The sequence below is a fragment of the Anomaloglossus baeobatrachus genome, unplaced genomic scaffold (genome assembly GCF_048569485.1).
Source record: "Anomaloglossus baeobatrachus isolate aAnoBae1 unplaced genomic scaffold, aAnoBae1.hap1 Scaffold_2452, whole genome shotgun sequence".
NCBI classification, from domain to species: Eukaryota; Metazoa; Chordata; class Amphibia; order Anura; family Aromobatidae; genus Anomaloglossus; species Anomaloglossus baeobatrachus.
The window spans coordinates 14,909-29,431 of NW_027442067.1; the positions used below are offsets into that span (position 1 = coordinate 14,909).

General features: G+C 46.2%; 9 non-coding genes across 9 annotated transcripts; all 9 read left to right on the top strand.

Annotated features, from left to right (window-relative positions):
- Positions 1 to 918: 918 nt before the first annotated feature.
- Positions 919 to 1,109, top strand: LOC142262454 (U2 spliceosomal RNA). Its single transcript, XR_012729836.1, has one exon. It is a non-coding gene; the product is annotated as a U2 spliceosomal RNA (small nuclear RNA).
- Positions 1,110 to 2,496: 1,387 nt separating this feature from the next.
- Positions 2,497 to 2,687, top strand: LOC142262467 (U2 spliceosomal RNA). Its single transcript, XR_012729847.1, has one exon. It is a non-coding gene; the product is annotated as a U2 spliceosomal RNA (small nuclear RNA).
- Positions 2,688 to 4,075: 1,388 nt separating this feature from the next.
- LOC142262479 (U2 spliceosomal RNA) lies at positions 4,076 to 4,266 on the top strand. Its single transcript, XR_012729854.1, has one exon. It is a non-coding gene; the product is annotated as a U2 spliceosomal RNA (small nuclear RNA).
- A 1,387-nt stretch (positions 4,267 to 5,653) lies between these two features.
- Positions 5,654 to 5,844, top strand: LOC142262491 (U2 spliceosomal RNA). Its single transcript, XR_012729855.1, has one exon. It is a non-coding gene; the product is annotated as a U2 spliceosomal RNA (small nuclear RNA).
- A 1,386-nt stretch (positions 5,845 to 7,230) lies between these two features.
- LOC142262445 (U2 spliceosomal RNA) lies at positions 7,231 to 7,421 on the top strand. The gene has a single exon (XR_012729832.1). It is a non-coding gene; the product is annotated as a U2 spliceosomal RNA (small nuclear RNA).
- Positions 7,422 to 8,817: 1,396 nt separating this feature from the next.
- On the top strand, positions 8,818 to 9,008 carry LOC142262495 (U2 spliceosomal RNA). Its single transcript, XR_012729856.1, has one exon. It is a non-coding gene; the product is annotated as a U2 spliceosomal RNA (small nuclear RNA).
- A 1,392-nt stretch (positions 9,009 to 10,400) lies between these two features.
- LOC142262497 (U2 spliceosomal RNA) lies at positions 10,401 to 10,591 on the top strand. The gene has a single exon (XR_012729858.1). It is a non-coding gene; the product is annotated as a U2 spliceosomal RNA (small nuclear RNA).
- Positions 10,592 to 11,978: 1,387 nt separating this feature from the next.
- Positions 11,979 to 12,169, top strand: LOC142262498 (U2 spliceosomal RNA). The gene has a single exon (XR_012729859.1). It is a non-coding gene; the product is annotated as a U2 spliceosomal RNA (small nuclear RNA).
- A 1,375-nt stretch (positions 12,170 to 13,544) lies between these two features.
- LOC142262500 (U2 spliceosomal RNA) lies at positions 13,545 to 13,735 on the top strand. The gene has a single exon (XR_012729860.1). It is a non-coding gene; the product is annotated as a U2 spliceosomal RNA (small nuclear RNA).
- Positions 13,736 to 14,523: the final 788 nt, after the last annotated feature.

The following is a 14,523-nucleotide window of genomic DNA, read 5'->3' on the forward strand; positions in this document are numbered from 1 at the left end:
GGAATAGTTTGCTTGCTCTTGGACATTCTAAAAGAGAGGTCATGATAGACATTGAGCTTCTGAGCTCAATTGGGGACAGTCATGGGTGATGAATGTTTGCAACCTACTGCGAAGCCTCATACCGCAATATAAGGAACGTCAAATACTAAGAAAGGGCGGCCTATGAAAGAATTACTACTTTCAATAAGTACACTTAAACGGCTAATTGGGAATAGAAAAACTGTAAAAAGCCCTCTGAGAAAGCCCCCCTCTAACCTTTGATAGTAAGCTTTTCTGTAGTCTGCCTGTTGATGTATTTTCCGTTTGAACTGTGCACAACATGAAGAGACGGAACACTGGCGGCTTGTCACAATGCCCCCCGATGACATCACAATAGCGCTGCTGCCTAGAAAACAAGCTGCGCAGAAGAAGTTGTTCTTTGGGTGGGAGGGTGGGCTAGTGGAAGGAGGGGGCAATCTCTTTTTTTCCCGGGTGGTAGGGGGATGACAGGAGAAGGGAAGCGGGTGGTGAGAAAGGTACAGAGGGCAGGGTTTGGGGGCTGGGAAGGAAAGGGAAAAGATTAGGGTTTGGGGATGATGAAAGGGCTTTCTACGGGTAAGGATGGCAAAGGGTGGCAGTGACGGAAAGTCAGGCAACCTGTCCTGTCCGTCTTTTTGTATCGTGAATTGGAAAGACTGCAAGGGGGAGGGGAGTTGCTTGCGCCCTAAAGGAGGAGTTATTCAGATTCATTGCAGTGGGCGGCGGCTGCAAAACGCACCATTCTTCTTGTTTTGGCTCTGCAAAGCAGCCTTTTCAAGGGTTGGCTTGGGTGACAAAATGTCTTGTGTAGGCGTGGGTTTGTCTCCCTCTCGCTCTCTCTCCCTAAGATGTGTCCGGCATAGGCCAGGGTGCCACTCGAGGCCCAAACCAATTCTGGTTATCGCTTCTCGGCCTTTTGGCTAAGATCAAGTGTAGTATCTGTTCTTATCAGTTTAATATCTGATACGTCCCCTATCTGGGGACCATATATTAAATGGATTTTTAGAACAGGGAGATGGAAAAAGAGCTTGCTCTGTCCACTCCACGCATTGACCTGGTATTGCAGTACCTCCAGGAACGGTGCACCCCTTCTTAACCCAGTTTCCAAAAGCAGAACTCAATTCACCTGATTCATATTAGCCCGATTTAATGAATTGGAAGAAAGCATACGTCTTCATATGCACCTCAATTTGGCCCATTCACTTTTCACACTTCCTCCTTTTGTTTTTTATCTTTCACACTTTTGACTTTCTTTATTCATCCAAATAGCAAACTCATCACCACTCAACCTGACCAACTCGGCTATGTCCCCGTGCTGCAGTTCTCTGTCTTATCTAGATCATTTGCAATTGAATGGAATAGATCCCTTTTGGACAAAGTGGATTCACCTGCTGCTGCAGTGACCACAGGTGTGATAACATCTAGAATTGGCATCTGGTGCGATCTCTCCGCTTCCACTCCAAAGAAAGTTACCTGTTTATTCCTATCATGCATTGGTTTTTGGGGTTTTCTTTGAGTAATGATGATCTCTTTAGTAGTCTGTTGGCGCCCTCTCCTGGAGGAATAGTTTGCTTGCTCTTGGACATTCTAAAAGAGAGGTCATGATAGACATTGAGCTTCTGAGCTCAATTGGGGACAGTCATGGGTGATGAATGTTTGCAACCTACTGCGAAGCCTCACACCGCAATATAAGGAACGTCAAATACTAAGAAAGGGCGGCCTATGAAAGAATTACTACTTTCAATAAGTACACTTAAACGGCTAATTGGGAATAGAAAAACTGTAAAAAGCCCTCTGAGAAAGCCCCCCTCTAACCTTTGATAGTAAGCTTTTCTGTAGTCTGCCTGTTGATGTATTTTCCGTTTGAACTGTGCACAACATGAAGAGACGGAACACTGGCGGCTTGTCACAATGCCCCCCGATGACATCACAATAGCGCTGCTGCCTAGAAAACAAGCTGCGCAGAAGAAGTTGTTCTTTGGGTGGGAGGGTGGGCTAGTGGAAGGAGGGGGCAATCTCTTTTTTTCCCGGGTGGTAGGGGGATGACAGGAGAAGGGAAGCGGGTGGTGAGAAAGGTACAGAGGGCAGGGTTTGGGGGCTGGGAAGGAAAGGGAAAAGATTAGGGTTTGGGGATGATGAAAGGGCTTTCTACGGGTAAGGATGGCAAAGGGTGGCAGTGACGGAAAGTCAGGCAACCTGTCCTGTCCGTCTTTTTGTATCGTGAATTGGAAAGACTGCAAGGGGGAGGGGAGTTGCTTGCGCCCTAAAGGAGGAGTTATTCAGATTCATTGCAGTGGGCGGCGGCTGCAAAACGCACCATTCTTCTTGTTTTGGCTCTGCAAAGCAGCCTTTTCAAGGGTTGGCTTGGGTGACAAAATGTCTTGTGTAGGCGTGGGTTTGTCTCCCTCTCGCTCTCTCTCCCTAAGATGTGTCCGGCATAGGCCAGGGTGCCACTCGAGGCCCAAACCAATTCTGGTTATCGCTTCTCGGCCTTTTGGCTAAGATCAAGTGTAGTATCTGTTCTTATCAGTTTAATATCTGATACGTCCCCTATCTGGGGACCATATATTAAATGGATTTTTAGAACAGGGAGATGGAAAAAGAGCTTGCTCTGTCCACTCCACGCATTGACCTGGTATTGCAGTACCTCCAGGAACGGTGCACCCCTTCTTAACCCAGTTTCCAAAAGCAGAACTCAATTCACCTGATTCATATTAGCCCGATTTAATGAATTGGAAGAAAGCATACGTCTTCATATGCACCTCAATTTGGCCCATTCACTTTTCACACTTCCTCCTTTTGTTTTTTATCTTTCACACTTTTGACTTTCTTTATTCATCCAAATAGCAAACTCATCACCACTCAACCTGACCAACTCGGCTATGTCCCCGTGCTGCAGTTCTCTGTCTTATCTAGATCATTTGCAATTGAATGGAATAGATCCCTTTTGGACAAAGTGGATTCACCTGCTGCTGCAGTGACCACAGGTGTGATAACATCTAGAATTGGCATCTGGTGCGATCTCTCCGCTTCCACTCCAAAGAAAGTTACCTGTTTATTCCTATCATGCATTGGTTTTTGGGGTTTTCTTTGAGTAATGATGATCTCTTTAGTAGTCTGTTGGCGCCCTCTCCTGGAGGAATAGTTTGCTTGCTCTTGGACATTCTAAAAGAGAGGTCATGATAGACATTGAGCTTCTGAGCTCAATTGGGGACAGTCATGGGTGATGAATGTTTGCAACCTACTGCGAAGCCTCATACCGCAATATAAGGAACGTCAAATACTAAGAAAGGGCGGCCTATGAAAGAATTACTACTTTCAATAAGTACACTTAAACGGCTAATTGGGAATAGAAAAACTGTAAAAAGCCCTCTGAGAAAGCCCCCCTCTAACCTTTGATAGTAAGCTTTTCTGTAGTCTGCCTGTTGATGTATTTTCCGTTTGAACTGTGCACAACATGAAGAGACGGAACACTGGCGGCTTGTCACAATGCCCCCCGATGACATCACAATAGCGCTGCTGCCTAGAAAACAAGCTGCGCAGAAGAAGTTGTTCTTTGGGTGGGAGGGTGGGCTAGTGGAAGGAGGGGGCAATCTCTTTTTTTCCCGGGTGGTAGGGGGATGACAGGAGAAGGGGAAGCGGGTGGTGAGAAAGGTACAGAGGGCAGGGTTTGGGGGCTGGGAAGGAAAGGGAAAAGATTAGGGTTTGGGGATGATGAAAGGGCTTTCTACGGGTAAGGATGGCAAAGGGTGGCAGTGACGGAAAGTCAGGCAACCTGTCCTGTCCGTCTTTTTGTATCGTGAATTGGAAAGACTGCAAGGGGGAGGGGAGTTGCTTGCGCCCTAAAGGAGGAGTTATTCAGATTCATTGCAGTGGGCGGCGGCTGCAAAACGCACCATTCTTCTTGTTTTGGCTCTGCAAAGCAGCCTTTTCAAGGGTTGGCTTGGGTGACAAAATGTCTTGTGTAGGCGTGGGTTTGTCTCCCTCTCGCTCTCTCTCCCTAAGATGTGTCCGGCATAGGCCAGGGTGCCACTCGAGGCCCAAACCAATTCTGGTTATCGCTTCTCGGCCTTTTGGCTAAGATCAAGTGTAGTATCTGTTCTTATCAGTTTAATATCTGATACGTCCCCTATCTGGGGACCATATATTAAATGGATTTTTAGAACAGGGAGATGGAAAAAGAGCTTGCTCTGTCCACTCCACGCATTGACCTGGTATTGCAGTACCTCCAGGAACGGTGCACCCCTTCTTAACCCAGTTTCCAAAAGCAGAACTCAATTCACCTGATTCATATTAGCCCGATTTAATGAATTGGAAGAAAGCATACGTCTTCATATGCACCTCAATTTGGCCCATTCACTTTTCACACTTCCTCCTTTTGTTTTTTATCTTTCACACTTTTGACTTTCTTTATTCATCCAAATAGCAAACTCATCACCACTCAACCTGACCAACTCGGCTATGTCCCCGTGCTGCAGTTCTCTGTCTTATCTAGATCATTTGCAATTGAATGGAATAGATCCCTTTTGGACAAAGTGGATTCACCTGCTGCTGCAGTGACCACAGGTGTGATAACATCTAGAATTGGCATCTGGTGCGATCTCTCCGCTTCCACTCCAAAGAAAGTTACCTGTTTATTCCTATCATGCATTGGTTTTTGGGGTTTTCTTTGAGTAATGATGATCTCTTTAGTAGTCTGTTGGCGCCCTCTCCTGGAGGAATAGTTTGCTTGCTCTTGGACATTCTAAAAGAGAGGTCATGATAGACATTGAGCTTCTGAGCTCAATTGGGGACAGTCATGGGTGATGAATGTTTGCAACCTACTGCGAAGCCTCATACCGCAATATAAGGAACGTCAAATACTAAGAAAGGGCGGCCTATGAAAGAATTACTACTTTCAATAAGTACACTTAAACGGCTAATTGGGAATAGAAAAACTGTAAAAAGCCCTCTGAGAAAGCCCCCCTCTAACCTTTGATAGTAAGCTTTTCTGTAGTCTGCCTGTTGATGTATTTTCCGTTTGAACTGTGCACAACATGAAGAGACGGAACACTGGCGGCTTGTCACAATGCCCCCCGATGACATCACAATAGCGCTGCTGCCTAGAAAACAAGCTGCGCAGAAGAAGTTGTTCTTTGGGTGGGAGGGTGGGCTAGTGGAAGGAGGGGGCAATCTCTTTTTTTCCCGGGTGGTAGGGGGATGACAGGAGAAGGGAAGCGGGTGGTGAGAAAGGTACAGAGGGCAGGGTTTGGGGGCTGGGAAGGAAAGGGAAAAGATTAGGGTTTGGGGATGATGAAAGGGCTTTCTACGGGTAAGGATGGCAAAGGGTGGCAGTGACGGAAAGTCAGGCAACCTGTCCTGTCCGTCTTTTTGTATCGTGAATTGGAAAGACTGCAAGGGGGAGGGGAGTTGCTTGCGCCCTAAAGGAGGAGTTATTCAGATTCATTGCAGTGGGCGGCGGCTGCAAAACGCACCATTCTTCTTGTTTTGGCTCTGCAAAGCAGCCTTTTCAAGGGTTGGCTTGGGTGACAAAATGTCTTGTGTAGGCGTGGGTTTGTCTCCCTCTCGCTCTCTCTCCCTAAGATGTGTCCGGCATAGGCCAGGGTGCCACTCGAGGCCCAAACCAATTCTGGTTATCGCTTCTCGGCCTTTTGGCTAAGATCAAGTGTAGTATCTGTTCTTATCAGTTTAATATCTGATACGTCCCCTATCTGGGGACCATATATTAAATGGATTTTTAGAACAGGGAGATGGAAAAAGAGCTTGCTCTGTCCACTCCACGCATTGACCTGGTATTGCAGTACCTCCAGGAACGGTGCACCCCTTCTTAACCCAGTTTCCAAAAGCAGAACTCAATTCACCTGATTCATATTAGCCCGATTTAATGAATTGGAAGAAAGCATACGTCTTCATATGCACCTCAATTTGGCCCATTCACTTTTCACACTTCCTCCTTTTGTTTTTTATCTTTCACACTTTTGACTTTCTTTATTCATCCAAATAGCAAACTCATCACCACTCAACCTGACCAACTCGGCTATGTCCCCGTGCTGCAGTTCTCTGTCTTATCTAGATCATTTGCAATTGAATGGAATAGATCCCTTTTGGACAAAGTGGATTCACCTGCTGCTGCAGTGACCACAGGTGTGATAACATCTAGAATTGGCATCTGGTGCGATCTCTCCGCTTCCACTCCAAAGAAAGTTACCTGTTTATTCCTATCATGCATTGGTTTTTGGGGTTTTCTTTGAGTAATGATGATCTCTTTAGTAGTCTGTTGGCGCCCTCTCCTGGAGGAATAGTTTGCTTGCTCTTGGACATTCTAAAAGAGAGGTCATGATAGACATTGAGCTTCTGAGCTCAATTGGGGACAGTCATGGGTGATGAATGTTTGCAACCTACTGCGAAGCCTCATACCGCAATATAAGGAACGTCAAATACTAAGAAAGGGCGGCCTATGAAAGAATTACTACTTTCAATAAGTACACTTAAACGGCTAATTGGGAATAGAAAAACTGTAAAAAGCCCTCTGAGAAAGCCCCCCTCTAACCTTTGATAGTAAGCTTTTCTGTAGTCTGCCTGTTGATGTATTTTCCGTTTGAACTGTGCACAACATGAAGAGACGGAACACTGGCGGCTTGTCACAATGCCCCCCGATGACATCACAATAGCGCTGCTGCCTAGAAAACAAGCTGCGCAGAAGAAGTTGTTCTTTGGGTGGGAGGGTGGGCTAGTGGAAGGAGGGGGCAATCTCTTTTTTTCCCGGGTGGTAGGGGGATGACAGGAGAAGGGAAGCGGGTGGTGAGAAAGGTACAGAGGGCAGGGTTTGGGGGCTGGGAAGGAAAGGGAAAAGATTAGGGTTTGGGGATGATGAAAGGGCTTTCTACGGGTAAGGATGGCAAAGGGTGGCAGTGACGGAAAGTCAGGCAACCTGTCCTGTCCGTCTTTTTGTATCGTGAATTGGAAAGACTGCAAGGGGGAGGGAGTTGCTTGCGCCCTAAAGGAGGAGTTATTCAGATTCATTGCAGTGGGCGGCGGCTGCAAAACGCACCATTCTCTTGTTTTGTGCTCTGCAAAGCAGCCTTTTCAAGGGTTGGCTTGGGTGACAAAATGTCTTGTGTAGGCGTGGGTTTGTCTCCCTCTCGCTCTCTCTCCCTAAGATGTGTCCGGCATAGGCCAGGGTGCCACTCGAGGCCCAAACCAATTCTGGTTATCGCTTCTCGGCCTTTTGGCTAAGATCAAGTGTAGTATCTGTTCTTATCAGTTTAATATCTGATACGTCCCCTATCTGGGGACCATATATTAAATGGATTTTTAGAACAGGGAGATGGAAAAAGAGCTTGCTCTGTCCACTCCACGCATTGACCTGGTATTGCAGTACCTCCAGGAACGGTGCATCCACTTCTTAACCCTTCTTAACCAGTTTCCAAAAGCAGAACTCAATTCACCTGATTCATATTAGCCGATTTAATGAATTGGAAGAAAGCATACGTCTTCATATGCACCTCAATTTGGCCCATTCACTTTTCACACTTCCTCCTTTTGTTTTTTATCTTTCACACTTTTGACTTTCTTTATTCATCCAAATAGCAAACTCATCACCACTCAACCTGACCAACTCGGCTATGTCCCCGTGCTGCAGTTCTCTGTCTTATCTAGATCATTTGCAATTGAATGGAATAGATCCCTTTTGGACAAAGTGGATTCACCTGCTGCTGCAGTGACCACAGGTGTGATAACATCTAGAATTGGCATCTGGTGCGATCTCTCCGCTTCCACTCCAAAGAAAGTTACCTGTTTATTCCTATCATGCATTGGTTTTTGGGGTTTTCTTTGAGTAATGATGATCTCTTTAGTAGTCTGTTGGCGCCCTCTCCTGGAGGAATAGTTTGCTTGCTCTTGGACATTCTAAAAGAGAGGTCATGATAGACATTGAGCTTCTGAGCTCAATTGGGGACAGTCATGGGTGATGAATGTTTGCAACCTACTGCGAAGCCTCATACCGCAATATAAGGAACGTCAAATACTAAGAAAGGGCGGCCTATGAAAGAATTACTACTTTCAATAAGTACACTTAAACGGCTAATTGGGAATAGAAAAACTGTAAAAAGCCCTCTGAGAAAGCCCCCCTCTAACCTTTGATAGTAAGCTTTTCTGTAGTCTGCCTGTTGATGTATTTTCCGTTTGAACTGTGCACAACATGAAGAGACGGAACACTGGCGGCTTGTCACAATGCCCCCCGATGACATCACAATAGCGCTGCTGCCTAGAAAACAAGCTGCGCAGAAGAAGTTGTTCTTTGGGTGGGAGGGTGGGCTAGTGGAAGGAGGGGGCAATCTCTTTTTTTCCCGGGTGGTAGGGGGATGACAGGAGAAGGGAAGCGGGTGGTGAGAAAGGTACAGAGGGCAGGGTTTGGGGGCTGGGAAGGAAAGGGAAAAGATTAGGGTTTGGGGATGATGAAAGGGCTTTCTACGGGTAAGGATGGCAAAGGGTGGCAGTGACGGAAAGTCAGGCAACCTGTCCTGTCCGTCTTTTTGTATCGTGAATTGGAAAGACTGCAAGGGGGAGGGGAGTTGCTTGCGCCCTAAAGGAGGAGTTATTCAGATTCATTGCAGTGGGCGGCGGCTGCAAAACGCACCATTCTTCTTGTTTTGGCTCTGCAAAGCAGCCTTTTCAAGGGTTGGCTTGGGTGACAAAATGTCTTGTGTAGGCGTGGGTTTGTCTCCCTCTCGCTCTCTCTCCCTAAGATGTGTCCGGCATAGGCCAGGGTGCCACTCGAGGCCCAAACCAATTCTGGTTATCGCTTCTCGGCCTTTTGGCTAAGATCAAGTGTAGTATCTGTTCTTATCAGTTTAATATCTGATACGTCCCCTATCTGGGGACCATATATTAAATGGATTTTTAGAACAGGGAGATGGAAAAAGAGCTTGCTCTGTCCACTCCACGCATTGACCTGGTATTGCAGTACCTCCAGGAACGGTGCACCCCTTCTTAACCCAGTTTCCAAAAGCAGAACTCAATTCACCTGATTCATATTAGCCCGATTTAATGAATTGGAAGAAAGCATACGTCTTCATATGCACCTCAATTTGGCCCATTCACTTTTCACACTTCCTCCTTTTGTTTTTTATCTTTCACACTTTTGACTTTCTTTATTCATCCAAATAGCAAACTCATCACCACTCAACCTGACCAACTCGGCTATGTCCCCGTGCTGCAGTTCTCTGTCTTATCTAGATCATTTGCAATTGAATGGAATAGATCCCTTTTGGACAAAGTGGATTCACCTGCTGCTGCAGTGACCACAGGTGTGATAACATCTAGAATTGGCATCTGGTGCGATCTCTCCGCTTCCACTCCAAAGAAAGTTACCTGTTTATTCCTATCATGCATTGGTTTTTGGGGTTTTCTTTGAGTAATGATGATCTCTTTAGTAGTCTGTTGGCGCCCTCTCCTGGAGGAATAGTTTGCTTGCTCTTGGACATTCTAAAAGAGAGGTCATGATAGACATTGAGCTTCTGAGCTCAATTGGGGGACAGTCCATGGGTGATGAATGTTTGCAACCTACTGCGAAGCCTCATACCGCAATATAAGGAACGTCAAATACTAAGAAAGGGGCGGCCTATGAAAGAATTACTACTTTCAATAAGTACACTTAAACGGCTAATTGGGAATAGAAAAACTGTAAAAAGCCCTCTGAGAAAGCCCCCCTCTAACCTTTGATAGTAAGCTTTTCTGTAGTCTGCCTGTTGATGTATTTTCCGTTTGAACTGTGCACAACATGAAGAGACGGAACACTGGCGGCTTGTCACAATGCCCCCCGATGACATCACAATAGCGCTGCTGCCTAGAAAACAAGCTGCGCAGAAGAAGTTGTTCTTTGGGTGGGAGGGTGGGCTAGTGGAAGGAGGGGGCAATCTCTTTTTTTCCCCGGGTGGTAGGGGGATGACAGGAGAAGGGAAGCGGGTGGTGAGAAAGGTACAGAGGGCAGGGTTTGGGGGCTGGGAAGGAAAGGGAAAAGATTAGGGTTGGGGGATGATGAAAGGGCTTTCTACGGGTAAGGATGGCAAAGGGTGGCAGTGACGGAAAGTCAGGCAACCTGTCCTGTCCGTCTTTTTGTATCGTGAATTGGAAAGACTGCAAGGGGGAGGGGAGTTGCTTGCGCCCTAAAGGAGGAGTTATTCAGATTCATTGCAGTGGGCGGCGGCTGCAAAACGCACCATTCTTCTTGTTTTGGCTCTGCAAAGCAGCCTTTTCAAGGGTTGGCTTGGGTGACAAAATGTCTTGTGTAGGCGTGGGTTTGTCTCCCTCTCGCTCTCTCTCCCTAAGATGTGTCCGGCATAGGCCAGGGGTGCCACTCGAGGCCCAAACCAATTATGGTTATCGCTTCTCGGCCTTTTGGCTAAGATCAAGTGTAGTATCTGTTCTTATCAGTTTAATATCTGATACGTCCCCTATCTGGGGACCATATATTAAATGGATTTTTAGAACAGGGAGATGGAAAAAGAGCTTGCTCTGTCCACTCCACGCATTGACCTGGTATTGCAGTACCTCCAGGAACGGTGCACCCCTTCTTAACCCAGTTTCCAAAAGCAGAACTCAATTCACCTGATTCATATTAGCCCGATTTAATGAATTGGAAGAAAGCATACGTCTTCATATGCACCTCAATTTGGCCCATTCACTTTTCACACTTCCTCCTTTTGTTTTTTATCTTTCACACTTTTGACTTTCTTTATTCATCCAAATAGCAAACTCATCACCACTCAACCTGACCAACTCGGCTATGTCCCCGTGCTGCAGTTCTCTGTCTTATCTAGATCATTTGCAATTGAATGGAATAGATCCCTTTTGGACAAAGTGGATTCACCTGCTGCTGCAGTGACCACAGGTGTGATAACATCTAGAATTGGCATCTGGTGCGATCTCTCCGCTTCCACTCCAAAGAAAGTTACCTGTTTATTCCTATCATGCATTGGTTTTTGGGGTTTTCTTTGAGTAATGATGATCTCTTTAGTAGTCTGTTGGCGCCCTCTCCTGGAGGAATAGTTTGCTTGCTCTTGGACATTCTAAAAGAGAGGTCATGATAGACATTGAGCTTCTGAGCTCAATTGGGGACAGTCATGGGTGATGAATGTTTGCAACCTACTGCGAAGCCTCATACCGCAATATAAGGAACGTCAAATACTAAGAAAGGGCGGCCTATGAAAGAATTACTACTTTCAATAAGTACACTTAAACGGCTAATTGGGAATAGAAAAACTGTAAAAAGCCCTCTGAGAAAGCCCCCCTCTAACCTTTGATAGTAAGCTTTTCTGTAGTCTGCCTGTTGATGTATTTTCCGTTTGAACTGTGCACAACATGAAGAGACGGAACACTGGCGGCTTGTCACAATGCCCCCCGATGACATCACAATAGCGCTGCTGCCTAGAAAACAAGCTGCGCAGAAGAAGTTGTTCTTTGGGTGGGAGGGTGGGCTAGTGGAAGGAGGGGGCAATCTCTTTTTTTCCCGGGTGGTAGGGGGATGACAGGAGAAGGGAAGCGGGTGGTGAGAAAGGTACAGAGGGCAGGGTTTGGGGGCTGGGAAGGAAAGGGAAAAGATTAGGGTTTGGGGATGATGAAAGGGCTTTCTACGGGTAAGGATGGCAAAGGGTGGCAGTGACGGAAAGTCAGGCAACCTGTCCTGTCCGTCTTTTTGTATCGTGAATTGGAAAGACTGCAAGGGGGAGGGGAGTTGCTTGCGCCCTAAAGGAGGAGTTATTCAGATTCATTGCAGTGGGCGGCGGCTGCAAAACGCACCATTCTTCTTGTTTTGGCTCTGCAAAGCAGCCTTTTCAAGGGTTGGCTTGGGTGACAAAATGTCTTGTGTAGGCGTGGGTTTGTCTCCCTCTCGCTCTCTCTCCCTAAGATGTGTCCGGCATAGGCCAGGGTGCCACTCGAGGCCCAAACCAATTCTGGTTATCGCTTCTCGGCCTTTTGGCTAAGATCAAGTGTAGTATCTGTTCTTATCAGTTTAATATCTGATACGTCCCCTATCTGGGGACCATATATTAAATGGATTTTTAGAACAGGGAGATGGAAAAAGAGCTTGCTCTGTCCACTCCACGCATTGACCTGGTATTGCAGTACCTCCAGGAACGGTGCACCCCTTCTTAACCCAGTTTCCAAAAGCAGAACTCAATTCACCTGATTCATATTAGCCCGATTTAATGAATTGGAAGAAAGCATACGTCTTCATATGCACCTCAATTTGGCCCATTCACTTTTCACACTTCCTCCTTTTGTTTTTTATCTTTCACACTTTTGACTTTCTTTATTCATCCAAATAGCAAACTCATCACCACTCAACCTGACCAACTCGGCTATGTCCCCGTGCTGCAGTTCTCTGTCTTATCTAGATCATTTGCAATTGAATGGAATAGATCCCTTTTGGACAAAGTGGATTCACCTGCTGCTGCAGTGACCACAGGTGTGATAACATCTAGAATTGGCATCTGGTGCGATCTCTCCGCTTCCACTCCAAAGAAAGTTACCTGTTTATTCCTATCATGCATTGGTTTTTGGGGTTTTCTTTGAGTAATGATGATCTCTTTAGTAGTCTGTTGGCGCCCTCTCCTGGAGGAATAGTTTGCTTGCTCTTGGACATTCTAAAAGAGAGGTCATGATAGACATTGAGCTTCTGAGCTCAATTGGGGACAGTCATGGGTGATGAATGTTTGCAACCTACTGCGAAGCCTCATACCGCAATATAAGGAACGTCAAATACTAAGAAAGGGCGGCCTATGAAAGAATTAAGTACACTTAAACGGCTAATTGGGAATAGAAAAACTGTAAAAAGCCCTCTGAGAAAGCCCCCCTCTAACCTTTGATAGTAAGCTTTTCTGTAGTCTGCCTGTTGATGTATTTTCCGTTTGAACTGTGCACAACATGAAGAGACGGAACACTGGCGGCTTGTCACAATGCCCCCCGATGACATCACAATAGCGCTGCTGCCTAGAAAACAAGCTGCGCAGAAGAAGTTGTTCTTTGGGTGGGAGGGTGGGCTAGTGGAAGGAGGGGGCAATCTCTTTTTTTCCCGGGTGGTAGGGGGATGACAGGAGAAGGGAAGCGGGTGGTGAGAAAGGTACAGAGGGCAGGGTTTGGGGGCTGGGAAGGAAAGGGAAAAGATTAGGGTTTGGGGATGATGAAAGGGCTTTCTACGGGTAAGGATGGCAAAGGGTGGCAGTGACGGAAAGTCAGGCAACCTGTCCTGTCCGTCTTTTTGTATCGTGAATTGGAAAGACTGCAAGGGGGAGGGGAGTTGCTTGCGCCCTAAAGGAGGAGTTATTCAGATTCATTGCAGTGGGCGGCGGCTGCAAAACGCACCATTCTTCTTGTTTTGGCTCTGCAAAGCAGCCTTTTCAAGGGTTGGCTTGGGTGACAAAATGTCTTGTGTAGGCGTGGGTTTGTCTCCCTCTCGCTCTCTCTCCCTAAGATGTGTCCGGCATAGGCCAGGGTGCCACTCGAGGCCCAAACCAATTCTGGTTATCGCTTCTCGGCCTTTTGGCTAAGATCAAGTGTAGTATCTGTTCTTATCAGTTTAATATCTGATACGTCCCCTATCTGGGGACCATATATTAAATGGATTTTTAGAACAGGGAGATGGAAAAAGAGCTTGCTCTGTCCACTCCACGCATTGACCTGGTATTGCAGTACCTCCAGGAACGGTGCACCCCTTCTTAACCCAGTTTCCAAAAGCAGAACTCAATTCACCTGATTCATATTAGCCCGATTTAATGAATTGGAAGAAAGCATACGTCTTCATATGCACCTCAATTTGGCCCATTCACTTTTCACACTTCCTCCTTTTGTTTTTTATCTTTCACACTTTTGACTTTCTTTATTCATCCAAATAGCAAACTCATCACCACTCAACCTGACCAACTCGGCTATGTCCCCGTGCTGCAGTTCTCTGTCTTATCTAGATCATTTGCAATTGAATGGAATAGATCCCTTTTGGACAAAGTGGATTCACCTGCTGCTGCAGTGACCACAGGTGTGATAACATCTAGAATTGGCATCTGGTGCGATCTCTCCGCTTCCACTCCAAAGAAAGTTACCTGTTTATTCCTATCATGCATTGGTTTTTGGGGTTTTCTTTGAGTAATGATGATCTCTTTAGTAGTCTGTTGGCGCCCTCTCCTGGAGGAATAGTTTGCTTGCTCTTGGACATTCTAAAAGAGAGGTCATGATAGACATTGAGCTTCTGAGCTCAATTGGGGACAGTCATGGGTGATGAATGTTTGCAACCTACTGCGAAGCCTCATACCGCAATATAAGGAACGTCAAATACTAAGAAAGGGCGGCCTATGAAAGAATTACTACTTTCAATAAGTACACTTAAACGGCTAATTGGGAATAGAAAAACTGTAAAAAGCCCTCTGAGAAAGCCCCCCTCTAACCTTTGATAGTAAGCTTTTCTGTAGTCTGCCTGTTGATGTATTTTCCGTTTGAACTGTGCACAAC